At 43.3% G+C, this 27,514-nt stretch overlaps 2 long non-coding RNA genes across 2 annotated transcripts; one reads left to right on the top strand and one right to left on the bottom strand.

Moving 5' to 3' along the window:
* Positions 1-13,111: 13,111 nt before the first annotated feature.
* LOC125183648 (uncharacterized) lies at positions 13,112-26,408 on the top strand. The gene is made up of 3 exons (XR_007165985.2): positions 13,112-15,564; positions 25,260-25,361; positions 25,683-26,408. It is a non-coding gene; the product is annotated as an uncharacterized lncRNA (long non-coding RNA).
* On the bottom strand, positions 17,920-26,544 carry LOC136790525 (uncharacterized). The gene is made up of 3 exons (XR_010830625.1): positions 26,408-26,544; positions 19,409-19,489; positions 17,920-18,793 (listed from the first exon to the last, which is right to left on the bottom strand). It is a non-coding gene; the product is annotated as an uncharacterized lncRNA (long non-coding RNA).
* Positions 26,545-27,514: the final 970 nt, after the last annotated feature.

Raw genomic sequence — 27,514 nt, 5'->3', positions numbered from 1 at the left:
CATATACGGTCCTGAAATGAATCAGATGAAATGTCCCTCATAGAACACTATTTAGCTCTTTTGTGAAGGGTGAAGACTTGCAGGTCAGCAGCCACCCTTGAACTCATGCTGGACAGCATATAGAGCTGTATAAGGTCCGTGTATATAGGAACTGGGGACCACCACATACGGGATAATCCTGCTCAGGAGAGGGGGATCACGTAGGTAGGGTTTCTGGGCCCAATCCATCCCTGTGCTGGTGGGGTGGGAAGCCCATGGGGCAGGGTATGGGGCCGGCTGCGGGAGGCCTAGGGGGCCTGAGGGAGGCAGGTACGGAGGTGTTAGGGTAGCACAGCAGCATGGGCAGTACGAGCTAGGATTCTGGGGGATGTGTGCGGCTGTAAGAGGGTACCTCCTCCCCCTATCAAAATAATAATATCTAAAATATAGCCACAGACCATCACTGGGAATTGAATCGTGAAATCCAGAGGGAACTGATCCTCTCAGATCCTCCAGCGCGATGCTTGCTTGGAGCCTGCCTGCAGTGTGCACGGATCCAGATTTGTGCCTCTTCTCTCCCCACTTCCTTACACCATGTCGACATTACCTAGGTGAGGGAAAAGTCAGGTTTTTATATAGCGCTTGCTGCTATAGAAACCACTGGCTCTGTAACGGCGTGCCCCGCGATGGAGGCGCTGCCAGCAGCAGCTCCAGGCTAGGAGCTGCCATAGCCGTGGCTGTCAGCCTGCAGCGTTTTAGATCACAAAAGGCTCACGAAACCTTGGGCTCAGCGAGGGGTTGTTTACGCTGGAAGAGAAATCCATAGCTTTGTAGTGTAAAGATTTATCTGCTATTTTGTGTCTGTCACAACTTGCAGACCACGTTAAGCCTCTGCTGGGCTGAATTACGGCTGTAGCTTCCCCCAGAAGGTCACTATCAGCCATCTCTGTTTTCTCTTCAACGGGAAAGAAAAGCCAGCGTTAAAGGAGATATATGAAAAGCATTATGCCTACTAAGCCATTCATGATAGTGTTAGGATAAGTCTCTAAAATGACTGTAACTCTGATGAATATTTCTGAAGCCATAGGGAAATGGAGCTGTCAGCTATGAGCAGAGAAAAGCAATCTAGTATTGATCCTCGGGATCAATGGAGCAATCCTGCTAACGCTTATAATTCTCATTTCTGTCACTAGAAAACAAACAGAACAAGAAGGGAAAAAAACAAATGTAGAACATCCCAAAGACATCGCGAAATGCTGTCTGCTGAAAGTGAAACGGAGATTGGATTCATGAAGTGGATTAAACCAATAAATGTGATTGCTTCTTTGGAGGCTACAAGATCTCTAGATGAGGAAGGAAGCTGCATTATTAAAATCCAAATTCTGGATATTGCATCTGAGGCAATTATCTCACAGAGATTTGCAATTAAAAACTCTGAGGAGAACAAAAACCTGTGTGAAAGACACGGTACAAAATAAAGCTCTCTTTTCAATGATGAGGGTTAGCTCATCACTGAGTGTTAAGTAATTGTCATTATTTAACACTCTCAAGGTTAAGTAATTAGTTGGGCACCCTTTGGCACTGGGGGTGGAGGGGTTGGGGGAGTCCCTAAATGTTTCTACAAGTGTTTTATGGTGCTCCAAGCTGTTAATTGCTCCAGTTGCCACCATCTTCCATCCCAAGGAGACACTCTTACATGCAGAGTACCTTTCCCTTCTATAATGTTCCACTCACAGCAAGTTGGTCTTCATTTTGCTCCTCCCTTCTTCAGATGTCCTAAGCTCATACCTAGAGGTACATACCTGAAGTTCAGCTCTTGATGCCCTGCCTTTAGAAACAAGAGCGTGCAGTTGATTTCTGCAGCCCTGAAATGGCAGTTTCATTAGTTTGACACGTTTAATGTGCAAAAAGTCTAAGAAAATAGGATGCTTATTTAGACAGACACCTGTTTGCAGGAGCTGGCCTTATTTTGGCTTCCAAAGCAGCTGTCCCCAAGGATCCCCCTCATCCCACGGGCCAGGGGCAGAGGTGAGGCAGGACGTGGGGCAGCCACTGTGCTCAACAGCAGCGGGAGGGAGGAGAGAGACCAGGACCCCCGCCTCTGCAGCTTCCCCCTTCCTCCCCCCAGCATCTCTCCTTTCGAGTGCTACCTGGGGAGAGAGCGTGAGATACAAAAATCACTCCTGGGGCGGGACCAGATTGGTTATTTCATCCTTCAGTAATCATCTGTCCCCCGGTGGGATGAGGATTCAGGTGAACTACAAGGTTTATGCACCCACTTTTTATTAGTTTTGAATAATCTCGTATTATTGCTGCTAGACGAACTTAATTTGTCCTGTCATATGCTCTCAAAGTCAGGCAGTAGCAAGATCAACTCAAGGGGTTTTGTTTTCTTTAATTTTTCAGGGCTTTGCAAGCTGGGGAAATGATGAAACACCTAAAACAGTGTGAGAAAGATTGTATAGGATTGTACTAAGTAAGCTTTCTGGTGGGAAGCATGCAATTATATATTATGTACTGTCAGCACACGGAGCGTGATGGGACTATAATTTTACCTATGTTATTTGCTCTGGTTGCCAGAGAAACCATATGAAAAAAGTCAAAGTGCTCCCGTCCTTATCGATCTTCTTAACAAACTCTTGCAAACAGCATCAGGTGTTATAATTATTTTCTTTTCACTGAACTGATGTCTGAAGTCACACACGCAGCTGTCAGAACCAGCCGAGTACCAGCGCAGAAAGCCAGGCATAAAACTATGTAAAAAAAGCCGAGCTGAAGGAGACAGAGCAAGCACGTTAAATAGAAGTGGTCACGCATATGAATGCTTTACTTCGTATTTACTCTAAAAGCCTTACTTATGCAGATAGAAATGAGAGAAAAAAGAGCTGCAAAGTCCAGGAAAATTACTCTGTCAATGTGAAGGTGAGTGAGATGGTGATGGACGTCCCACTGATGGCCATCAGCGTGCATGCTGCGGGGAAACGTGAAGAAGACTGTGTTTCGAAGGCTGAGAGGGGATCTCATCAATGTTTACAAATATCTTAAGTGTGGGGGACAGAGGGATTTGGCCAACCTCTTTTCAGTGGTTTGTGGGGACAGGACAAGGGGCAATGGCCACAAAATGGAGCCCAGGAAGTTCCGCACCAACATGCGAAAGAACTTCCTCATGGTGACAGAGCACTGGGACAGGCTGCCCAGGGAGGTTGTGGGGTCTCCTTCTCTGGAGATATCCAAGGCCCGTCTGGACGCCTACCTGGGCAGCCTGCTCTAGGGAACCTGCTTTGGCAGGGAGGTTGGACCCGATGATCTCTGGAGGTCCCTTCCAGCCCCTACAATTCTGTCATTCTGTGATTCTGTGAGTGCAAAGCAAGCCCTCTGGGGAAAGCTGTGAGGTGCAAGAAGAAACGTTAAAACTGGGGTCGTGTGCATGCGTTTGTCTGCCCTTTTTTAATGCTAGTGAAAAATGCAAGATTTTTTTCCTCATTTTTGGAAGAATTTTCTCCAGTAGGTTCAGCAGGATGTCAAGAAGAAAAGATAACACCTCCCTGCCTGACTGGCAGCCCACAGCTAACTTGTAATGAGTTTTTCCTAATATCATTTCAATTATTCTCCTTCCCACTGAGGGTGAGTGCAAGATATAACTTAAGTAAAATTATTACAGACCTATTTTTAAATGTACATGTGCACATCAACATTTGGGGCATTGAGTGACTCAGGTCTTTGGAAATTCAACTGGACAGCCCCTGGAAAGTGTGGAGGAGGGCTGTCCTCTTGTAGCTGCATGGATAGAGGGTTTGGGGTTATTTCTCTCTGTTTTAGGTCCCCCCTAAAGGCAGCCCTTTTTGGAGAGCTGGCAGGGGAACAGCATGGCGTGCTTACTGCAAATGGACTTAACATAATGTAACACGGCAACCGAATCACCGCCCCGAGACCGCGGTCAGTGGCTGGTGAAATTGGATCCTAAATTACTGTGGGATCTGTCATTACGGGAAACCATTGCAGTATAGAAAATATTCTCCACGTGTATTCTCCATTTTCCCATTATTTTCTGATTGGTATACAAAGCGTCTCTGTTGAAACGTAGCATCAGGCTGATCAGCGGCGCTGCTCATTACAGCCGTGCCGTGTGTTTTGCCTGTAATTGGAAACAGTTCTGTAATTTTGTGACTGACACTGACTGCAGAATGGCTAGCTGTTTATCACTGCATTTCTCTGTGCTTTCATGTCCATGTCCATGCTTGGTTTAGAATTTATATAAACATGATCATTTAAATGAAAACTTTACCTAAACATCCCCCCCTCAGCATTTTGTAATATTTTTCTTTTCTTTCTTTTTTCCTGCACACAACGCTGGCTTATTTTGTGTAACAGTGTTATTAAATTTCTTTCCAATTTTCATATACTAAATCTCCCTTGAGAGAGAAAGACAACATCTGAGAGCAACTTGCATGAGAGGTGAAATTATATATTAATTGCAGGCCTGTTATCGCCTGAGAGCTCTGCATATATATAGATAGCAGCACATGTATATTGCTATTGACAAAACCCTAAGGAATTTTTAATGTCGTGTTTATTCAATATGTGCAATTAAACACATACATGTTCTCTGGACCCATCTGGATGCACGCATTATGCCTGAACGCTCCCACGCTACACAAAAAAACATTGAAACAAACCAGTTTTTGACCAAAAGCTATGGAGGTTCCAGGACTATGTGTGTGTCTCTGGAAGACACTTATACCTGGTGTTTTAAGAGTCTATTATTCTGGGCATACGTAATTTAATACAAATAAGAGCAATAACATGAGTAATGGTAAGCAGCTTCCTTTTCGGCATTGAGCCAGGTAAATGAGACTTCTTTAATTTCGTGGTATCAGAATTGACTCAAACCAGACCTCTTGTGTTTAGAAACAAATGCCCTGCATACCCAGTGAGTCTTAAGCACTTTCCTTATTAAAAAGTCTTTAAGTCAGTAGCAAAATTCCCATTATTAGAGCAAAGCAATCTCCTCACCAGGTAATGTAAAGGAAAAGCACGCCCGGTTTGTAGTTGTTGCATAAGGATGCGACTAGTGTTTGGAGGGGCTGCCCTGTTCTCAGTGCCTGCTGTTCTGCCAGTCGTTTTCCCATCAGTTCCCTTGCTCTGCTCTGGTGGGTAGGACAGAGTTTGCTACCTCCTTTTGGCAGGATTTTGGCAGGGTGGTGGACGAGCAACCTCACAGAAGGGCTAAAAAACCAGGCAGGCTCTGTGTAGGTTTGCTGCCAAACTCCTATTCTCCTGCTGCCCACGGGCAGGCAGTTGTTTTTGGTCCTGAGGTTTATAACGTAGAGGTGCGCTTTCCAGCCAGTGCTGTAAAGCAGTTCCCAAACACAGGCTGCCAAATTTCAAGTTGCTGATGGAAATAAATAAATAAATAAATAACAACAATCATATGATATGAAGGAGAAAAAAAGATCCGCTGTTCCCTAAATTAATTTTCAGGAATTGCTGAGCTGTTTCAGTAGAAAGGTGAAAAGAATCAGTCTGAAGAAGAGATCTGACAGGGGAATTTCCAGGCATAAAGATTAGCTTTTTAACAATTTTCAATCACCAGAAACCTGGTATTTTTAATGAGGAGGTCAAGGTGTCCTGACCACAGGCAGCACAGCTTCACCAGAGGTTTTCTCTTAATGTGCTCAAGACCCCTTTCCACATTTTTGTGACAGCAGTCTGTCCCTGTTGCATTTCAGTGCAAAAATAATGGCCTTTGGTAGCCCTGGCTGGAGCCCCACGGTGTCCTGGTGCCAGCCAGCAGAAGGTAACCTAAATTTTTAGTTTCCTATCATGTTGTGGAGGTGCTGGAAGTGGGCTTTCTAATGAATTAAGAAATTTAAAAGTTATTTGTTGAGAACGTAGATACACGTGAACGCTCCCAAATACTGAGCAGTGCACATTCATGCCCCAAACACTTAATGCTAGAAAAGACATGACATGAAACCAAAGGGCATAGCCCTGCTCTCTTTTTCACATTTTTGAGACCTCCCTAGTAATGAAGAAAATAAACGAGGTATCAAAACAAATCAGCTGAAGACCAAGACAAGTAAGTTGTAAAGTCCTGGAAGAAATACCTGCAACAACAAATACGATCGCTTTGCTGAGGGCCAGTGATGAGTATGGAAACACAGAAAACACACAGTTTCCCTGTGGATACTGGAAGCCCAGGACTAGCTGAAATGTATTTCAGGCATTGAAATGTCAGACTGATGTAAGCAGAAAAACTTGGGGCCAGCTGCAGTGTCATTGTGTGCGAGTTAACAAGAAGTCTGTCTCAGAGCCTTTAAATGAGTCCTTAATAAAACAGCAGGTTAATGAACCAACATAGCACACAAGATCTTGAGAGCGAGCTGCACGTCTGATACTCACATCCCTGCTAATTTTATTCTGCTGGAATATTCCAAGTGTCTCTTTTTATCATCAGCCACAAAAGGACAGGCATAAATGGACTGGAAAACATCATTTAGTGGGCTGTTTCTGTCCCTTGCTTTTGTGATGGCTCTCGCTGTTCCTTCCGCTGGGTGACACAGTGTCTGGATTGTTTCAACAGCAGATTTAGCCGGCACAGGGCCTGCAGTCACCTGCTAGATCTGAGGGGTAGCAGAAGGTCCCTGCTCTGCCTACAACCTTCTCTCCTTACCCAGCATGAGCAGAGGGCAGCAGGGCGGCCGCAGGAAAATCTCCGGCAATACAGGTGGGATCGATGGAGAGGAGAACGCTGATGAGGACTTTGATGGGCAACACCAAAGGATGAAGGGCAGATGAACTTTTCGTGGTGGAACTTTCTCAAAATAACTTGCTGAGGTCAAAGAGGTGATGTGGGAGAAGGGGCTGAGACTCACAAAAGCTGGTGAGTGGGGTGCTTGAAGTGGATGGTACTGGAGGTGGAGAACGTGGACTAGTGAGGTGGAGAGTGGTAGGCTGGAAGGAGACAGATGGCCAAGCGGGAGGCAGAAGGATGAGCAATGACTGCCGAGCAGGAGAAAGACGAGCTCAAAGCAGTGCAGGTTTCTGGTGCTGCCGCGACACCCGAGGGCAATGAGTTTTCACAGCACATCTGTTCCTCAGCTCAACTTCTATTAAATTAAGGTGGATTGTCTTTTTGGGATCACAGGATCGTTCAGGTTGGAGGGGGACTTTTGAGGTCATCCAGTCTTTGATATCATCTTCTCTTCCTTCTCTCTGCCTCGTCTGATTAAGGTTTTTGTATTTCCTATACGTAGTGTTACCACAATGTTTTGGTGTAGATATGATTACATCTTCTACGCTACAAATAATTAAAAAAAAAAAAATTACCCAGAGAGCTTAGGCTTGTAGACACAACAGATCTTAGCATCTATGCAAGTCAAAATGAAAAATGAAAACAAAGAGGAGGGACAACATTTCCTCTGACTTTAACGTAGTCACATCCATGTCTGCATTGCCTAAATTCCTGCTGTACCAGCAAGCTTCTGTGTTACTTACTTGAAGTGCACTTGCTTGTCATTCTGTACAAAGTTTATCACAGGTGTAATAGAAATGGGAGGTGACATACTAAACATGTATCTTATGGCATGCAAAAGTGTTGCATGCACAGCCTCTGCTCAGACCCAGGTAAATGCAATTCCTGGAGCCCAACGCTCGCTTTGTGAGAACAAGCAACCAACTTCATTGGATTACCTAGCAGCTGCAGGAAGGATGTGTTCCTTTTGTGTTATATTTCTCACTGTTATCATTATTATTTCAGGACCGGCATTTGCCTTCTGGGATTTGATAGGGTGCTCCTACTAAACACCACATTTATAGCTTAAAAAAACATATTGTTGTGGAGTATCTGTGGGCTTTGAAGGAAACAGCTCTGTCTAGAAGGCATGTGGAGAAACTGTTTCTCTGGAGGATGTAGGAAATTATATCAAAAGGAGTGGGTGTGATTCTTCTTAAAATACCAGTGTCGTCAATGTGAAGAGGAAGATGAAGCAGTGACTCTCCTCCTGGCCAGAGGGAGCAGGTTGACCACCACCATTCACATCACAGCTTCCTCTTGGTCCTCTGGCAGAAGCCAGGTGTGAGAAAAGAGGCCAAAGATTTGAGTCTGAATGGGCTGCTCAAGAGTGCCGCATTGTCAGGAGCAACCAAGTGAATACTGAATTTCAGCTGCCAAATATCAGCTTTTACTCCCCGCACCTTTCCCTTGCTCCTGGGTGGAGTTTTACCCAGGATTTGCAGCTGAACACACACAAACATATAGAAATATTACATGTGCTCATACCCATCATCCTTCTGGGAAGGAATCTGAGCTCCTCTCTCCATCCACTGCAGATGGTTTGTAAAGGGCAAATGTCATTGCCTTAAGGCAAGTTAAAAAGCCTTTCTCTGAGTGTTGACTAAGCCTTGCAAATTCCTTTGGTGGGCCACAATTAAATGAAGCACAAAAGAATAATCATCTGTCTGGGTAGAGAAAATGAAATTATAGGCTGTTAGGAGCCAAAGTGCTGTGGTTTCCCCAGTGCCTCCCTCTACTTGATCCAAAAAATAAATAAAAAATCTTAACAGAATAAGAAATTGTACTTGAATGTTTAGCTGCTACCGGTGTTTAAACCAAAGTCAGCATTAGGTCAAATTTTGACTTTTGAACTCTTATCTCTAAAGATTATTAAAATTATGCAAGATGGATTCATCTACCCTGAGCATTTTTGGCTCAATTAAGCCAGGAAGTACTGGGAATGATGGGGAAAATAAATCTTAAGACCTTCTGCTCAGTTTTGTAGACCTGACTGGGCATGAGCCGCTGGATGCACTTCTAAGCCTTCTTTGGGCTGCTCTTCAGATATATTTCTGTGAGATACTTCATCACCTGCAGGGCAGGTGGGTGGCTGAGCAAGGACTGAGAGACTGTGCCACTGTGAAACATGAAAAGAGAGCAAACTGGGATTTCTGTAAAACAAAGACCCTTCCACAGCAGAAGGAGGCTGTTCTCATGAGCCCAACAGGCCTGAGTGCTCATGGACCTAGTGAGAGGGCCAGGCTCAGCCTGAGATGCAGAGCATGCCATTGCACAGCTGTAAACTCACTTACATTTCATCATCCTTGTCACAATCACGCAAATGTCCAAGGATTTTTTGTCATTGTTCTGGCAGATGCATAGCCACACAAACATCCCCCAGTGTTCCCTGAGCTTCTACCTCCACCCTTTGAATTTTACAGGTGTGTTTATTACAAGCAGCAGAAATGGAGCCAGGCCTTTGCTGGAGAGGAATACTGCTCAGTCGGATACCTTCTGCCTTGACCTTGAGTCTCCTGTGCAGTACACCCGTTGATTTGCAAAGACGTACTGAGATTTCTCACAAATTTTCCACTCTAGTTAATCTGGTTCTGCACTGGTACCCCTGTAAAACTGCATCTCTGGAGCCAAGTCCTTCATGAACCAGGCTTCTTCCTCATGCTCTGCACGTCTTTACATGTGGCCTTTTTTTTTTTTTTTTTTTTTTTGTATTGTAGCTGTAATAAACTCTCTGAGGAATATTTGGCCACGTCTCTTCTGCCAGCCTTCTAACAATAATCTTGGATGTTATTCTAGCATCTGGGCTGACTCGTTAGTGCAGGAATATTTGAAATGCTCCCAGTTCCGTCACTCTGGACCAGCTATATGGGAAAGAGTTGCTTTCCCCTGAATACCAATACCAGGTTAAAAGACAACTGTTTATTGGTTCAATGTCTTGCCTTCATGCCGGGAGTTCAAATATTTACAGACCTCTACCTTATAAGACTCTTTCATTATGGAAAGTAAGTCATGCAATGTAAAGTAAGTTCAAATTAATGAGATGGAGGGCTCAGAGTGTTTCTGTGAATTAAAGAAGCACTAAGATTTTATTGGGCATGTAGGTGCAGTTAAAGTTAACAAACCAATAGGATTTTGATTCAGCCTGGTACATCCTTATTATCCTAGCCCCAGACTGCCGAGCACTCCATTCTGCAATGGGTCCCATTTTATTTAAGTCACATTTTCTTTTGCTTATATTTTGGGGAGTCAGCCCTCCAAAAGCTACTGAGGATTACGCAAATTTAATTTTGCTGGATTGAAAACCCAGGGGTCTCAGCACTTGGCTATGTTTTGGAGCTAAGAGTTTACCCATAGTATTTTTTCTCGCATCATATCGGAGTCACACTTTTCATTTTGGAGACAGTGTGTTTCATGAGCCCACCAAGTCTTTGCCTGACCTCTGCTTTACTTCAGCCCTTTGCTCTTTGTCCCACATAAGTTTCTAACTATGACAGTCTCTCTGAATGGACTTGTAAGCAATTTGCTGACAAAAAGTGAATTAAGCTGTTTTTTTTTTTTTAACTAAAAATCATACAAAAACTCTATACATCAAACCAGAAAATGTCTTTACTGATATGTTCTACTCATTAGGAAGAGGTTAGACGGATGCATTTTGCAATGACTGGGTGCTCCCAGCCTCATGATACTGGCCACCATCCTGTGGACAGGAAATCTGCTGAAACGGTTTTTTGTATTCATTGTGAATTCTGCTATATATGAAAGCTTTGAAACCCGCAGAAATAAAGGAAAACTTTGCTAAAAATGCTTGTCTCCTAACCACACAACTTCCAAATGCTCCCAGTGACAACATCAGCATTTGGATGAAAGTCCCAAGTGATGTTTCCCCTGTTTGTCCTGGTTCAGCCTCGGGTAATTTCAGATCTTGCCAAAACACCTCAACCACTTGATTTCCAAAGGTGTGTTAAATAAAAACTCAGCCTTCAAATCCCCAATTAATTGCCAATCCAGGAACAGGCAGAGAAGACAAGCCCTCCCAGAAATCTCAAGCACAAATCACCTCACCCCACAGCTGATTGAACAAGGATCTTCCTTCCTGAAGTTCCGCACGTGGAGAGGCACAATCCGAATTTTATTGCTTACCTTATTTATTCTGCAGTGTTGAGAGTAATTTGGAAGGATGGTGGGAGAGCAGGAAGGTTCCATTCAGAATTTTAATTTCTGTTTCCAGCTGGTAATTTGTTTTACCATTTTCTTGTGTTTTCTGGTTTTATTTTTTTCATGGATGATTCAGTGCAGTTCAGAGCAGCACTTCTGAACAATACTCACGGTGTCCTGATGGGTGACGTTGTACGAGTAGATCAGTCTACTCAGGTCTGCTCAGCCTTTAGTGCCTGCAACTTTTTGCCCAGGAAAGTCCTTAAATACCGTAATCAAGCCAGCAATCTGCGTGGAGGATGGGGCTGATTACAAGTGCTCCTCCTGTTGCTTTTACACTTCCCTCAAATCACATTGCCCCAAGGAGGGAATTGAGATGTAGATAGTTCACGGATGACCAGAAACATCCTGAAACAGCTTGGGTCCTGGCTCCCATTATTTTCTGTGCTTTGTGACCTAAAGAAGAACAAGTCTAAATGTGAAATGTTAAAATAATGCATAAACCTTTAAAATTTTCTGTGTACCCTTAACAAGGATTTTTTTTTTTTTAAAGAGTGATTCTGTAAAGCATTCAGACCATTCAGGATGGTTTCTAACACATTTCCCTGGTGCTACAGTGACTCATATTAATATCAAAGTCCTTGGTGTCAGACCAATCTAATCTCACAAACAATCTAATCTTTCTCATTCCCTAAATATCAAAATATCTTTCTGACCTTCCAGATTCACTCCAACACGACAAATTAACACTTCTCAGTACTTTTTCTTTTGCTGAGTTAACAAGCACTGAGGTTTGTTTTTGTGGCAAAGGCAAATTGTTCCTCCTTCCACTGTGATAATTAGCAGAGTCCTCCACCAGCATAGGCTCGCAGGAGTCCTGTCACTTTACAGCTAGTACAATTATCAGCAACATTAGAGAATACATTCATGTCTAATTTCCTTAATAATGAGAACCAGTTCTCCTCCTGCTGCTGCCGAGGCTGAGTGGATGTTTTATGAAACCAGAATTCATGTGTACAGTGTTATTCACCAACACCTTTTAAAAGCTTATAAAAGCTTTTAGAAGCTTCACAGGACCCCAGAGCACTGAGGTGGGCAGGGACCTGAGGAGGCCCCGGCCCAGCCCCTGCCCCAGCAGGGCCACCCAGAGCAGGGTGCCCAGCACCACGTCCAGGCGGCTTCTGAAGGCCTCCAAGGAGGAGACCCCACCGCCTCTCTGGGCAGCCTGGGCCAATGCTCAGTAAACCACGCAAATTTAAGCTTTTCTGTGTAAGCTTGTATACAGACATAGCAAGGTTTCTAAGCTCCAAGTTCCCGATAAACTCCCCATTGAAGCTCTTGCCCAGAGGCTGCAGTAAATTTTCTGTTTCTGAGCTGCCTGTGAGGGCTGGGGGAGCATCTCACATTTCTCTTTGCCCTTGGCATCTCCACTGGGTCCCAGAGAGGTGTGGGGTGGGAGATGGGTCCTTCCCCGAATACAGCCATTGCCAGAGGGCACGAGGTGCACCTGAGAGAGTGGCAAGTACAGAAGGGAAAGGCTCAGGAGAGAGTTTAGAGAATAACAGCACGGACATTGCTGGTGGGTTTGTAAGTCTGGCAAAGGATTTACGAGGGTTTATCATTTCTGTACAGAAGAGTATTAGGTTAAAAAAGCCTATTTTTTTGAAGCTGTGATTAAAGGGAGAATCCTTAGTATCATGTGGACAGTCTCTGGGGTCTGGCATGGCTCCCATGGTTTCGAAGAACAAAAGGAAGATTACAAAGAGGGGGGCTCAGAGGAAACCTTGACAATTTGTCCAGAATGTGGTCCCTGACCACCAGAAAAGACTGAGGACATGGAACAAGCACTGGCTGAGAAAAAGTCTGCAAGAGGAAAACAAAAGGAGAAAAAGCCCCTGGAGAGTGCTGCAGTCAGAGCTGTTGTAGAAAGAGATCCGTGTTCTCCCAGGGCTGCACATCACTCAGTCTGCAAGCTCAGGCAGTACAAAGCTCTTCCCATACCTTTCCCCATGGCGCTGGGCTGTCTGAATAGTTGCCACACTACAACATCAAATCTGTAGCTAACTGGAGGCTTGGAAGCAGCCTTTGAAGCCTGGGCCCCTTCTATTTTTGTTAGAGGAAAGGGTTTCAGAGAGGAGAGCTTACAAGGATCCCACATTTTTGACTGTGTCTGCTGTTGCCCTGATTGGTGCTTAGTGCATGCAAGCAGTGTGTGTGGAGAGACTGAACAGAAAAGGCCAGACTTCTAGGTAGAGAGAGAGGTTTTTGAGAAGCTCTGTCTTGGCAGCCATCCCAAAGGTGTACAAAGAAATTGTACAGAAATTGTGTGGATGGGCTAATCTTGAGAAGACCCCCTTGAGATGTACGTAATTCTACAGGTGGTGGTGGTGATGAGATATATTAATATTGTGCCCACATCGTTAATTCCAGATGAGTTCTTTCCAGCCTTTCTGCCAGAAAAAAATATAACTTGAAGTGCCATAACTGGCTGCTTTCAGCTCCTAAAAGGCAACATGTCATGGTCCACGAGGGTTACACATGTAAGACCTGGACTCTATATACATCTGCTACCAGCTCACGACGTGTGTGTGGCTGAATCCCTTCATCCTGCAGTGCCCCTGACTCTATTCATGTATTTGTTGTGATTTTTTTGGTTTAGCCATCAGCTGCTTATGGCTCACAGCTTTGGGCTTGCAAGCCGTGAGTCCATACAGCTCAAGACCTACTCCAAGTTAGATTTACAAGTCTGGGAGCAAAACTGATACTGGGTGACTTAGGTGCCTGCTCACTGAATTCACGATTCAGTTCTTACCATGAGCACCTGCTTATTCATCCATGAGGTGAAATATAATAATTTAAAAATGCTAAAACAATTTCAGAAAGCAAACAGCAAAAATTGTGGTTAGATGACTCACAAATGGAAATAAATATATATGCAACATAAATTATGCCTTGCAGTCATTTGTTCAGCTACAGTAATAATGTTCATGTGGACAGGGATAGTTACTCTTATAACAACTAAAGAAAAAAGAAAAAAAATCATATTCTAACAAAAGCATTTTCAAGGAAATTAATATTTATTCAGATGTATAACATTACTAACCCTTTTATGTAGTCCTGGAAAACATTTTTTAAAAATGTATTCAATAACATTTCTATGAGGAATTAATGATGTAATTTTATTTTATGCAGAAGGCTTGTAGGATCTTATAAACAACCCCATCATTGTGCTCCCCCTGGCCCCAAATGGAGTCTCTTTCCTGAGGACAAAATGCTGAAACACTTCATTTAATTTACAGTTGTGACTCCAGCTCCAGGTCTCTGAAAGCACCAGCAGCTTTGTTTCATCTCCTGCCCAGTTGTCTCCCCAAATGCTGTGCCAGGAGGAGAGGGTCTTAGCACCAGCAAGCCCAGGCAGAGTAAGGACAGTCTTCAACCAGGAAAAATGTGGCATCATTCCGAAAAAAAGAGCCCATGAAAATGAACTGTCCTTGCAAATGGGACTTGACAAAGCCCTGCTGTGTAAAAATATTGAGTGCGTCACAAAACACCTGTGGCTACCAACCTTCAGCTTGCTGTGATGGCTTCCAGGAGGATCACCCCAATTCTGTACCCCCTCTCGCCTGCACCATGCAGGGCAAGTCACCTTCCAAAATCAAGGCTAAACCTCATGCAGCCCCACCACAGGGCTGTGAATGCAAAGCTCACCTGCATGCCTTGTTATATCACTAAAGCACGGTCCTTTGCGGTTATAGCAGGAAGAACAGGGATATTAACATTTTTTTCCCCTGTAGCAATACGTTTTAATCTGTCCAGGGAAAATGGGGATAAAAACAACTTTTTATTAATGAAAACACATTAGAGGAAATTTCAGAAACTGTTCTTGAGGATTTTTTTTCTTGTTTTTCTTGTTGTTTCAAAAGAAAAATTGAAGGATGTCAAAGAAAATACTTGACGATAATGGGAAAATATTTACTTCTGTCACCATTCTTTCTGTAGGCAAAACCCAGTAATATTCCTTGTGTGCTGTCCATAACATGTATTTTGATGGAGCTAGGAGAAAGAATGGCTCTCCAGTGAGCGTAGGACTGCTTTTGGAGGAGCAGGCGAGAGGCATTGCCATCAGCACAGCTACAGCAGTGGAGGACATGGAGCTACAGGGCCATGGGACCCATCACGGCATGGTGTGGCTGCTGTTGTAGAGGTGATGCCATCTTCCCTGGCATCACCTGTCTTGGATCCTGGTTATATATTCAGGGTGTTCCTCCGTCATACCCGCTGTGTTTGCAGTGCTGGTAAGGAAAGCATCTCCCTTCCGTCTCAGTGAGTAGCAATGAGTTAAATGCAGTCTCTGTGCCATAACTGCCATTATGCTGAGGTCACATTGACTACGTGTTTATGAGCTCATATCTGAGAAGCTAAATGCTGCCAGGATCAACTCCCTGTGCAAAGCTGGCATGGCTGGCCCTGTGCCAGGGGAGAAGGAGAGTGATGCTGGAGCAGCAGCGCGGCAGCACAGCCTGGCCAAGCTGTGTCGGTAATGCTGTGCTCTCCTAGACTTCAAAATAGGGAGGCTGTGCTGAAATCACCTGCTGGAGATCACCCCCAGCCCTTCCTAGGAGATCCTTCAGGTGGTGGTAGGTGGCCCAGCCAAAAGTGCACCCAGGACCTGCTGTCAAAGTGGCCTTTGAACCTAACGCTGCTCAAACTACTAACAAGGACGTGCTTGGTTTTGGCAGAGGAAAAGGAGAATAACTGGCAAACAATACAAGCAGTAGGGCTAAAAAGTGTGTGAAAAGAAGGGAGTGGAGCCGTGGCAGAGGCTGGAGAAGCAGGAGATGAACGCAGCAACAGGTTTTGCAGGGGGCTGTAGAGATGGTACAGGCTGCTGTTGATAAATGTGAAAGACACCAAGGAAAACAGCACGTTTGTCATGCAGGTGTCCTTGAGACCCAGAGACAGGTTTTTTTTGGAGTAGGCATCAACCAGCATCCCTTCCCTGTCAATCCCCATAGCACATCCAGGCACAGCCCTGGGCACAGTGCCTGGGTTTCAGGTGCCTGGGGCTGGGGCCAGCCAAGCCATGCCATGAACCTGAACAGGTTCTGGGTGTGGAATGGGTGACTTGCTAATATGCACGTGACATACTGGGGCCAAAGGACATTTAGTTGGTATTTCTGTACATCAGAAAAGCAATGGAAAGTCTAGCTCTGTTTACAGAAGGGTTCTTTACTGCCTATCATAAGCGATGCTATGAAATGCTAATTTAACTGCAACATAAAAACGAGACTAGTTCTTTTTGATCATTTTCTATTGCTTTCACCCTGGTGAAAATCTTACCTTCTTACCTTTTTTTCGTAAATCTTTTTTTTTTTCCCTTCATCCTTAATTTCCTTCATTTCTTGTCATTAATAAAAATCCCCTGATGAAATGTCATCCAATAGAGATGGCTTCTCAGTCAAATCCCTCCGTCAGAAGAAAAAAAAAAAGAAAAAAAATCTTTGCAAACTATTGTATACCATAACCAGTAGCATATAATTGTTACTTTGTGCACTTTATTATTCCTCAAGAGTTTATTGTTTTCCATATAAGCTTAGCTTTTTAAAAGAAGCTGGAACTATTCACTCATCTTTCTTGTGATCTGAAAAATATGGTCAAATTTTTTTTATTTTCCCAGCAGCAAAGTGTTCCCAATTGTCACAATGTTCATGACACAATTATGTTACTTTTTTTTTTTCCCCAGCATTTTTATTACAAAAGCTACATCTTCATACATAAAGTTGCAAGAACTTTACCTGCTTCTGATGCTGTGTTGCCAGCTGAACACATTATAAGTTTTTGTATTATATGGTTTTCCATTGAAAATGCAGTGCAATTCATTGTACTTTATGGAACATTCATATAAAATGAAAACTAATTATTATAATCAAATTTGTTATCCATTTCAAAAGGATAAATTTCGTGAATATCAATTAATTACAAGCAGGAAATGAGAACATGAAAATAAACATCAAGTAAACAGAGATGTGATTGGAACACAGCATACCTTCACCTTGACATAACGTCCGCAATTTGTATCCCAGCCCTAATCTCTTGTAATTCAAGCCAAATGTAGAAAAAAATAGATAAGACAACAAAACTTGAAAGAAGGATTTATTTTTTCCAACTGGGAATTAAAAGTATGCTTCTGTACACATATGGTTATTAGTATTTTTGCAGACAATCTGATGGGCTCATCAATACAGTGATGTATTTTCAACACACTCATCTGTGAAATGGGTATACTAGCGCTGGCCCGTGGCTCACTGGTATCTGGTCATATTTATGAGGTCTCACAGAGGAGTTGTATTCACTTAAAAATGCCAAAACAATTGCAAAGAGCAAACAACAAAAATTATGCAGAACTGCTGTCAGCATAAAGGTGGGCTTGGTGGCACCCCCCGAGTGCCACTGCATACGCCAGTGAATGAACTCTCCCCTCTGCCCTCTTCTCCCACCATATGAAGCTAAATTTTAAATTTAAGCACAGAAAATACAAAAAGTGCAAACTATTTCATATATACGTCATAATAGCTCATTGTTCACATTTTTAAAACACCAGAAAACTACAGGTTTGTGACTGATCCAGCTAAGTCAAGCTTCTGTTATGTGTCTGTTACACTGGTAGGGGTTTTTAGCGTGGTGTCAGTGAATGCAGGATCAAACAAAATTGCTATTTTAGCTGCTAATCAAAGATAGATTAGATATCAAACTTAATAAACTTAAAAAATCAGTAAGAGAGTGAAAAGAAAGGGAGGGCAGATCCTGAGGTGGTATTACAGAACCCCAGAGCACTGAGGTGGGCAGGGACCTGAGGAGGCCCCGGCCCAGCCCCTGCTCCAGCAGGGCCACCCAGAGCAGGGTGCCCAGCACCACGTCCAGGCGGCTTCTGAAGGCCTCCAAGGAGGAGACCCCACCGCCTCTCTGGGCAGCCTGGGCCAGGGCCCCGGCACCCACACAGCAGAGAAGGGCTCCTGGTGTTTCCTGATGTTCAGATGAAATATGTGTGTTTCTTTCAAGAAGTACTTCCTCTCAGCTCTTGCGTTTTGTCTTCTGGTTGATGCACAGTGTGGCTACTCCTCTCCTCATTCCCAGTTCCCCATAAACTGTCTCTCTAGTTCATGCTCCATCATGAGGGGGTCTTTATGTTCAAACAATATCCAAATACACAGACATCTGGCTGTATATTTGGATGCTTGACTACCCCCTTACTCACCATTATCAACCTTTTCCTTGGAGATGGATGGGCAAGGAAAAGCCAGGAGGGGCTGAGTGAAGCGAGGCACAGCCTGAGTCCCAAGGCCCAGGGGAGCAGCCCAGGGTGCTTTGAAAGCATAAGGAGCTGGTACAGACCCTGCTGAACCTGGGTGTGTGTTTCCTTGCCACTGTGCCTGAGCCCACCCCAGCACCAGCAGCCAAGCCTGTGCTCTCAGGCCTGCTGGAGCATCTGGGCAGCCTCAGCTGCTTTAGGAGGCGAAGAAGAAAGCCACGACAACTTGCAGATGGTCAAACAGTCGCTATCCTTTTCTGTTGCCATGGATACAACAAAGAAGGCAATCACTTTTTTTCAGGATTAGCCTTTTCTACTGTAATTACACAACAGGAAATGATTAGATCATAGCTCTCTCCTTCTCATCCATACTTCATTTGTGTGATGATTCAGTTGCCTGTACTGACACTCCAAGTATTCAAGCACCTTCCTAGGTTTTGTTGGTGATATGGGGCTGCTGAGTGGCTTGGGGGTGTGCAGTGGTGCCTGTTTGGGGCCTGGGGTCTCTGTGCAGCAAAGCAGAAACAGCACTACAGGGGACTCGCTGTGGTCCTACTCTGCAAGCAAGAATTTGTCAATTAATACACTTTCTGCTGTGGAATTAGCAGAGATTGCAGTCAGGCTTATAGAATTTAACAGAAAATAAAATGTCTATAGATTCCTATACATTTTTAATAACCCTCCAGGATTCAGCTATGGAACTGTATAGAACAGCAAAGGAATTTATTAAAAGATAGTAGGTTTTTCTTTGCTTCTGTTAGGCTTTGCTTGGCCACTGCATTCATAAAACCCTTACTTTGTTTCACTAGGAGTTGTGAAGATGTTGGAAGCATCAGCTCATGTCCCTCTTGCAGTCACTAATATTTCTGCATGAAGGCAGGTCTGTGAGTGTGGAGTGGAAGGGAAAAGCTGTCAGACAATTTTAGGAAGTGTGACTTTGCTGGCGATGATGGGCCAGTAAGTGAACCCACTGCATAATAACTAAATGCTGGAGGGTGAGGAGGAGCAGGCAGGTATGCGGAGGGATAGAGATTTATCCAGCCAAATTGTAGGAAAGGACATGAGGAAACTGAAGCCCAGACACTCCAAATCTCCAGAACTGTTCAGAGGAACCAATTCATGGGTTAATCCATATCACACACTGCACCAAATGTATGAGGAAAAAGTGTTACCATGTAAAACATGAGCAAATATCCTCCCATTGGGTAAGTCTCCTGTGTCCCAGTCAGATCTGCACTGGACTCTGCATCTACCTTAAAATCATAAAAAGAGAAAAACACCTTAGAAAGAAACTTAAACAAAACCTTATTAGGAAAAGAGCCTGGAAGCCCCTTATGAGGGCAGATTCATCATTTCACCCACTGCCACTGTGATTTAGGAGTGCTTTTCATTTTTGCAAATGTGTTGCATCCCACACATCCATGAGGTCTGTGTGTCCTGTGCATGTGTTTTGTCATCCAGGTAGAAGTTGCTGCACTTGGCACCATGGTGCACCTTGAAACAGAGCCCCAGGCAGGCACCCTCCACCAGCTCCGTGTAGATCTCATGTGCAATGGCCTCCAGCTTACTGTTATCCAGGCCAGACACAGACGTATCCTCCATTTTCATTTGCAGCTTCAATGCTGAAAATAAAAATTTTTACATTTTTTTTTGGCCATTAGTTGCTCTGATCTAATAGAGAAGATGTTGAGCCTGGATTTAAGAGACATTAATTAAATGCCTGAGTTTGCCCTGGCCTCAGTGGAGCTGCATCTGACTCAATTTCTTGTCCCCGTGCCCATCCACATCCTTGTAGCAGCCACACATGGGCAGCTGGAGCCCATTAGACGCCACCCTTCCAGCCACCAAAATTTCTTTCCTCTGACCTCAGTTTTGTGTTTGGTGGTGATTCAGGGAGAAGCCCTTTCTCTCCATACACCCAGGAAATCCATTGGCTACTTTCACTGGTTAATAACAATTGCTCCAAGGAGAGTGGCATAAAAGGACATTTGAACCAATTAAAATTTTGGAGAGCTGAGCTCTTTATTTGTTTCTTTTTACTAATGAGATTTCTGGTCTCCATGTATTTTTTGTTTTTGTTTTTGACATTTTCAATTTATAAAAAGTGATTGAACTTAATTTACCAAAATTTTAAAACATCTTAAAGTGTGTCAAGAGCGTGTTTTTCATACCTGATGAGAAAATGATAAATAATAAATACAGAAAGAAAATGGGACGAAATATTCAATGCGGAGCATTAGAAGCAATTCTACTTTTTGAAAAATAGGTATTTAGAAATAAAATAAATAGGAATGAAAGAAAAAAGCAGGTAATTTTCCTGTATGTAAGTAATAATCCCGTATGAGAGTCTTTCTCCAGCACTGTTTGCTAACTAATAAGGAGAATGTCAAAGACCTTGTAAGCACTCAGTGGTTTTATAAAGAAAAGACACAAAAGATGTGAAGTGTTGTATTCAAAAATATTTTTTGATTTGTACATGGAAATTCTCAGTTGTATGTGAAGAAACAATGAAAGATGTAGGAGGGTAATTTAAAAAATAGTAAAGAGGCAACAGTTAAATTACCATTTCCACCCATTGAGCTGCGTGAACTATACTAGGTTGTGGGAAATGTAGAATATGGTTTATTGTCTCTGCTCCGACTTCTTTGTTGCCACCAAATAGTTTTTTTCCCAAATCTTAAATTTCATCATTTAATATTAGAAGCTGGCTCTGTAGGTGGCTGCATGAGTAAGCATGACCTGCTCTTCCGACATGCTGAGGACCAGTTCATTGCACAGAACAGAGACAGAGACTCAGCTACATGTAGCTGGTTAAATTTAAGCATCCTATGTTTGGCATTTAGCCTTTATTCATTCGGAATTATTTTACAGGATGTGCTGTCTTTCTTTACTCAGGCACATGCCAGCATTCATTTTACTTCCATTAATATATCACTCTTAATCAAAGACAGTGTTCAGACTGCTCAGCTTCCTGTCATCTTGCCAATCATTAATGCTCTTCAGAGGAGTGTATTTTTGCCCTGCTTTCTATGCCAAGTAATGTAGCCTGGGTCCTTCGAGACCCTAATGGAACACCTCCCTCTTTTCCATCTGCTCATTCCTATATTTGAGGACTGCAGTCCATTTGCGAGACAAAGCCCTGGTGGGAATCCTATCTGTAAGAAAAAAAAAGCAGACTTTTCATGGCATTCACAGTAGGGCTCAGAAATTAAGCATCTAGTTATGAAAGGCCAAGCTTGACAGTGCCCTTAATCCAATTAAAACGATACTTAAAATACTGTTGTTATTTTGGACAAAGTGATTAAGCAGTGCTTGGCATCTCGCTTTAGGACAATAAATAAATAAATAATGACAAAGATGTTACAGAAAGATCTTGGGTTTGTAATCAGTTAAGGCATGTAATCGATTAAAACCTATAAACCTGATTATTTCCGAGACCAGAATTCCATTTTTTCAAAAGACCTATGTTGTGGTTTAACTTTGTCATCACTTTGTAGCAGTGGATGTTAGTTGAATGACATGAAGATTTTAATTAGAGCCAGAAGCTTATACATGAAGAGATTAAAATAAAGAAGCAAAAAATGAATATAGTTTATCAGTTTTAAGGATTGTCTTACAACACTTGATTCCCTCTTTCCTCAGGTTGATGTGTTTACAGATTTTATTTTTTTTTTCAGAATAATCCCTCTGTTTCTCACTTTTTGAGCCAATTAATTTTTTAGGGATACTCTTCTGAATTATATTTGTCAATGCACAAAGCCACAGACCCATTGCTGACAACATTTTCCCAAGCTGAAAGTACATTTTAATAAGTGAACTCTGCATACCCAATGGCAAGGAAGTCTGTGCAAAATTAAATTTTATTCAGCAAGCATAACAAGATTATAACTATATGGATATTACTTTAAAGGACACAGATCTGGGCGTTTTAGACAGAAAGCTAATCTGGAGGAAATCTTTGTGGTGTTCAAAGCTGATAAAAAACATTGTGAAGCTCAGTATCAGTTTGCAGTTTCTCTTATGAATAGCTCTTCAAACTTCTGGAATTTGCTCCATGGGAATTAGTACTGAGTCGTCTTATTATTAATTCAGCAAGAAGTTCCTTTAATTTTACTGTCCCATTTAGCTCTTGGTCCCTACCTTGCAGGGCTAACCCGTGCTGGAGATGTTACAGACAGGGAAGTGAGTCAGTCCCTTTCCGTGGGCTGACACCGTGGTACTTTGAACTTCCAGGTCTTCAGTCCTGGGTTTTACTCGACCTTTCCATGATTCATCACCAGCTCTCTCCCCTCACCTCATCTCACCTCATATTTATCATGAACACCTCTTGCCTAATAATCAGGCTCACTTTTCATGCTAATTGATGGATGCTTCCATGGTCCAAGCTCTGTGGCAGCACAATTATATCTTGGGCTGTGGAAGAGCCATTGCAGGAAAATTCACTGACTGTGTCAGGTGCAATTTCCCTGGTCTAGAGCAGGTCTGGCGAAGCACTATGTGAATCAAATGGAGTGATAGCCATTGGTATTGGTTTGTTTTAAGTCTCTCTCCCTCTCTCTTTTCCTTCTCACAGAATTAATTTTGGTCACATTTGCCCATATAAAAATGGCTGCCACCGATGCTTGTTAAAAATATATGTTATTGGGCAGAAGACTGCTCAGATGGGAATGTAAGGTGTGGGAGGGAGATATGGAAAAAACAGAAGAGGACAAAGGCAGAGCTGGAAAATGTGAGATGAGGAAAAGAGTGGGAGGTCAAGAGGATGTCAGTGAAGCGAACAGCTGGGAAAAACTGCATGGAGTAAGGCCAGGGCAGATGATATTGGGAGGACCTTTAGCAAGAACAGAAAGAAGCAGTGGGAAGAGCAGAAGGTCTTGCAGATGCAATAAGAAGCAGATGTGATTTCCTATTCATGAAAGCAAATGTGTACGTGTGACTCATTGAAGACAGATTTACAGGTAATGTGACTCAGATCTGCAATCAAGTGAGTTATTTTTCCCTAAGCTGAAGTTCTGCCAGCTGCAGCATCTAATCATCCCTGGCTGTGGCTGGGAAGTATTTAAAGGCATTTCTGAGGCCAGCTGCATTGACCCACAATGTATCAGGCCAGCAACATGTAGTGCCTGAACTACAGTCTCTGTGTGGGTCCAGCCTGTCCTTGTGCTCACGTGAGGATGTTGGGTGCCCACAGCCTGCGTGTTTTGTTCTCCAGCAGGTGGGGGGTTTGGGCTCAGTTTGGATGTACAGGTCATTGGAGAACACGCCAAGCTGCCCACTTCTCCTAGGTCTGGCCAGGTAACATACAGCAAAGCCAGGGACCCTCTCTTTCCCATTGCAGACCAGGTGGAGACACAATGTCCTCATGGCATATGCCAGGTTGAAGGGATTAATTTCAGATATTTTTTTGCATTCTTTTGATATGCAGCCTTCTTGGGGATCTTGCAGGATTCCTTACCCTGGGACAGACCCAGCTTGCTGCCAGCAGGGAGGCTGTAATGAAATCTCATCCTCCTGCCATGCAATATAAAGTGGAGTTCATCCCAGTGGGTGCCAGAAGTAGATTTGGCTATATTATATCTAATTTATACCGACCCTCTTTTAGTTTAAAGCCATTACTCCTTGTAACTCCTTGTAAAACTCACTACGCTCCCTGACAAGGAGTCCCTCCCCAGCTTTCCTGAAGATGCAGTTCAATTGCCCTGTTGTGGACATTTACTTGAGAATGAGATAAATCACACCCTAAAAATGAGTTTCTCTCCTGTGACTATACACGGAGTACATACTACTAGATCATAGACATTTGGTTATGAGTCCATCTTTGTATTGACAATGTGTTGTATACACCTACACATAGATATACATATGCTATTGCATATAATAATAATTTCTTGGTCATCTCCCAGATTTTGCTTCCTTTCTCTATTCAGCTATATTATCAGGCTGAAATCCATTCCCTCCTTGGTGAGATGAAATGCTCTCCTTTCATATGGCATTGTACAAGAACAGAAATCCCCCCAGTCTCAGGGCCAGGAGGAAGGAAAGAAAAGCAAGGAAGCTGTGACCATGCTTACTAGTAGAGCTTGAGATTTACTCAAGGCTTCCCAAGGGCAGAAGAAAAAGCCTCTCAGGCTCAGGAAAATTATCAGCTGAATCAAGAACTTGATTTTTTTCTTAGATTTAGAAAGGAGCTTCGATCAGAAATACACTGGTATGTTTTTGAGCCGCTATGTTCTACCAAAAGTACATGCCCTGAAGTGAGCTTTGAAATCAAAGACCAGTTTTGTCTTCTGTGCTCATCTTCTTAGACAAGATCTGAAGCCCTGTGGGCTGGTGTATCTGCTTTTGAATTGCTTTCAGACTTTTATGATTGGTGCTAGATTTGGGATGTTAGATGTTTACAAGTCAACACATATTTGGAGATCTACTGTTCACATTTTTCTTGGCATATATATTATGTCTGCAGGTAAAGGGCAGGTGACCGAGGATGCAGTGTGTCTCTGTCTCCTCAAGCTATTTGGAAAAGGAAGCCAGGCTAGGTATTTGTTTTCTCTAAAGAGAACTGTGTCACCCAAGCAATTAAATTAAATGTCTCGGCATGCTAATAAGTCTTTTCTTTTTTTTTGGTCTCCATTTTTTTAAGATGTTCCCATTCTTCCTATTTGTTTCTCAGGTGTCCAAATGTACAAACAATTAGTCTCCTCTGCTGAGGTTCATTAACCATTGCTGGGCCATAAATTGAGATTCAGCACCATGGTTTCCCAAGTTAGAGCAGACTGAGTCATTAAAAAAAGAAAAAAGCCTGAGTACAGTGTGGTGGGATGTAACTTTCTGATCCTGTCACAGATAAATATTCCTTTACAGCGTTCATCTAATGACTCATGCAGTATCTTTGATATCTGGAGAGTTTGTGGCCATTTTGTTTACTGTCCTGAATGTTATCAGTTGTATTTAGTTTCTTTATTTTTAGCATCTTGACTGAAATGTCTCTTTTTTTTTTTATTTTCTTATTTTTTTCTGGAAAAGAAATGAGCCTGGAGGCCCGGAGTCTCTTCTCAGTTGCTGAGAGCAGCTAACAGAGAACCTCTGGTAGTGTTCTTTCATCGTGTCAGAAGCAGGAACTCTGTGGTGAGTTTAATCTTTCTAGCCAAGCACAAAACCAGAAAAATGTTCTGTCACACATCCTTCCCTGCTTTTGCAGCACCTAAGCCATCACTAGCTGGTGCTGCATTATGGTTAGTGCTTGTCCTTAGCAATGAATTTGCAGATCCACCAAGTCTCATGTATTATACTTGAGACTCACTTATCTGGCCCTCCTCACTCCCTGCCTCTGCCTTATTTCTCTCATGTATAACCAGCGATGCCTTGTAGCCTCTCAGCCTCTATTCCCACTGGCCAGATGCGTCAGGTCAGCTTGTGCGTGATCTACTGAGTGCTTGCATCCAACAGGTGACATCTCAGGGCCAGAGACGCAATGATGCAGCAAAGCCTGAAAGGAGTCTGGCTGGATGAGCATCCTGAAGTCATGAAAAAGTCCATCTATACTTTTCAGTTCATTTCTACAAATCAGGTTCTTCAGAGAAGGAAATTGCTATTGCAAAAATTTTCTTTGGCTTTTGTAAGTAGCATGCAGGTGTCTAAAACACCGTTTCTTTGGTATTAGCAAAGAAATTAGCAAAGGTATTAGAAAAGAAATACAACATTTTTTCTTTACAACTATGGTTTGCTGCCATCTGGAGTGACAAACCCTCTCTCACCTTCTCTTTGCCTATAAGCGGGCAGGTAATCAAAAAGAGGCACTAAAACACACAGGAAACTGCTGAAGAGAGAAAACTGGGGTAGCTAAGGGGGATGAAGAGACCAGGGAAGAGGAAAGTTGGAGAAAATCTTCCGTGCCCACCTAAAAAATTCTTGAATGCTTACTCTATTCAGAGAAAGAGATGTAAGCGAGGTAGCCTTCATCCAGACTGGCCATTATATTCCCAAGAAACTCCCAAGAAATAACAGGGATGAGCAAACTCCGTGCCTCTTTAAACCTCCAGGGTGAAAAAATGCATTGAAGAGTGGTTGGAAAAAAAGGGACTTCGGGGAAATTTCCTTCTTCATGAAAGTGCTCAGTAAGTTCTGAGATAAATAAGGGAGCGTCCAATAAACCCACCGTGCTTGCGCCTTACCCATCCAGCCGCTTGTCCGCATCTCTGCCATGAGGGTGGGACGCCAGCTCAGGTTTTCCCTGCACTCAGGCAACCTTTGAGGAGACGGGAGAGCAGAAATACATTCAGCCTGCAGAATGAAGCTCTCAACAAAAGCAGCTGCTTTCAAGGTGCCATTCTGATGTCACTTGGTTCCCTTCGTGAAGTCATTGCCTTCTGTTTGTTGCTATAACAACCCCTTGGTCTTTTTCACTGTTACTCACACAATACAAATGCCTGCAGGTGTGTCACCCTTGTGAAGTTCACCTTTGAAACATTCATTTAAAAATATCTCTCACTATCTTAGTGGGACAAAGCATGTGGGTTCACAGAAATGTTATTTTTGAAGAAAAACCATCTCTAATTCATCCTGTGCAGTCTGAACAAAAATAAATAAGTAAACTAGAGGAAAGAGCATTCTTTGGGTGAACTAGCTTCTTTGCTGAATAGCTTTCTCTTTTTGTTCAATATTTCCAAAAGATTTTTCAAGAGCTCACTTTAACCACTTATTTGCTGCCTTTACAATTTCATTCTGTGGAGGGGGATTCAAACAAAGCAGCTTCGACTTGTAGTCAGGCCTATGGCTTTCTGTGTTTGTGTATTTTCTAGGAATGGTGATAAACAGAGCAAGTGCCTCAAAGAACAGAGTCCATCATTTTTCTGAGCAGTATAAAGCTCGTGCCAAATATCTGCCCCTTTGGTACACCAGAGACTAGCAGGAGAGATGCCAATACAGCAGGTCGTGTCGTGGATGGGAAATCCTTTGCAGCAGCACTTGAAATGCCGCTGATGGTTCTGGGCCAGCAATTAACTGTCATGAACGGGTGCAAGAACGACACAAAGCCAGACAGCTCTAATCGTCCGCTCGGAAATGCTTTCGTGCCAGCTCACCGTGTAAACAAGCTCACTGAAATAGTCACGGCCCTGCGCTGTGTCGCGCTGCGGCGTGGTGGGACAGGCCTGGGGACCCACGGCTGTGCTGCCACAGACCTCAGCACCTGGCACTCGTCACCTGCTCCCGGCCCGGTCACACTCCCTGACTGCAAAAGCTACAACAAGACGGTTAACATCTGGTTTTGCTGATGCAAA

The sequence above is a fragment of the Anser cygnoides genome, chromosome 3 (genome assembly GCF_040182565.1).
Source record: "Anser cygnoides isolate HZ-2024a breed goose chromosome 3, Taihu_goose_T2T_genome, whole genome shotgun sequence".
In the NCBI taxonomy this organism is placed as follows: domain Eukaryota; kingdom Metazoa; phylum Chordata; class Aves; order Anseriformes; family Anatidae; genus Anser; species Anser cygnoides.
Note: the sequence above shows the minus strand (reverse complement) of the source record. Positions and strands in the feature narration are given on the sequence as shown.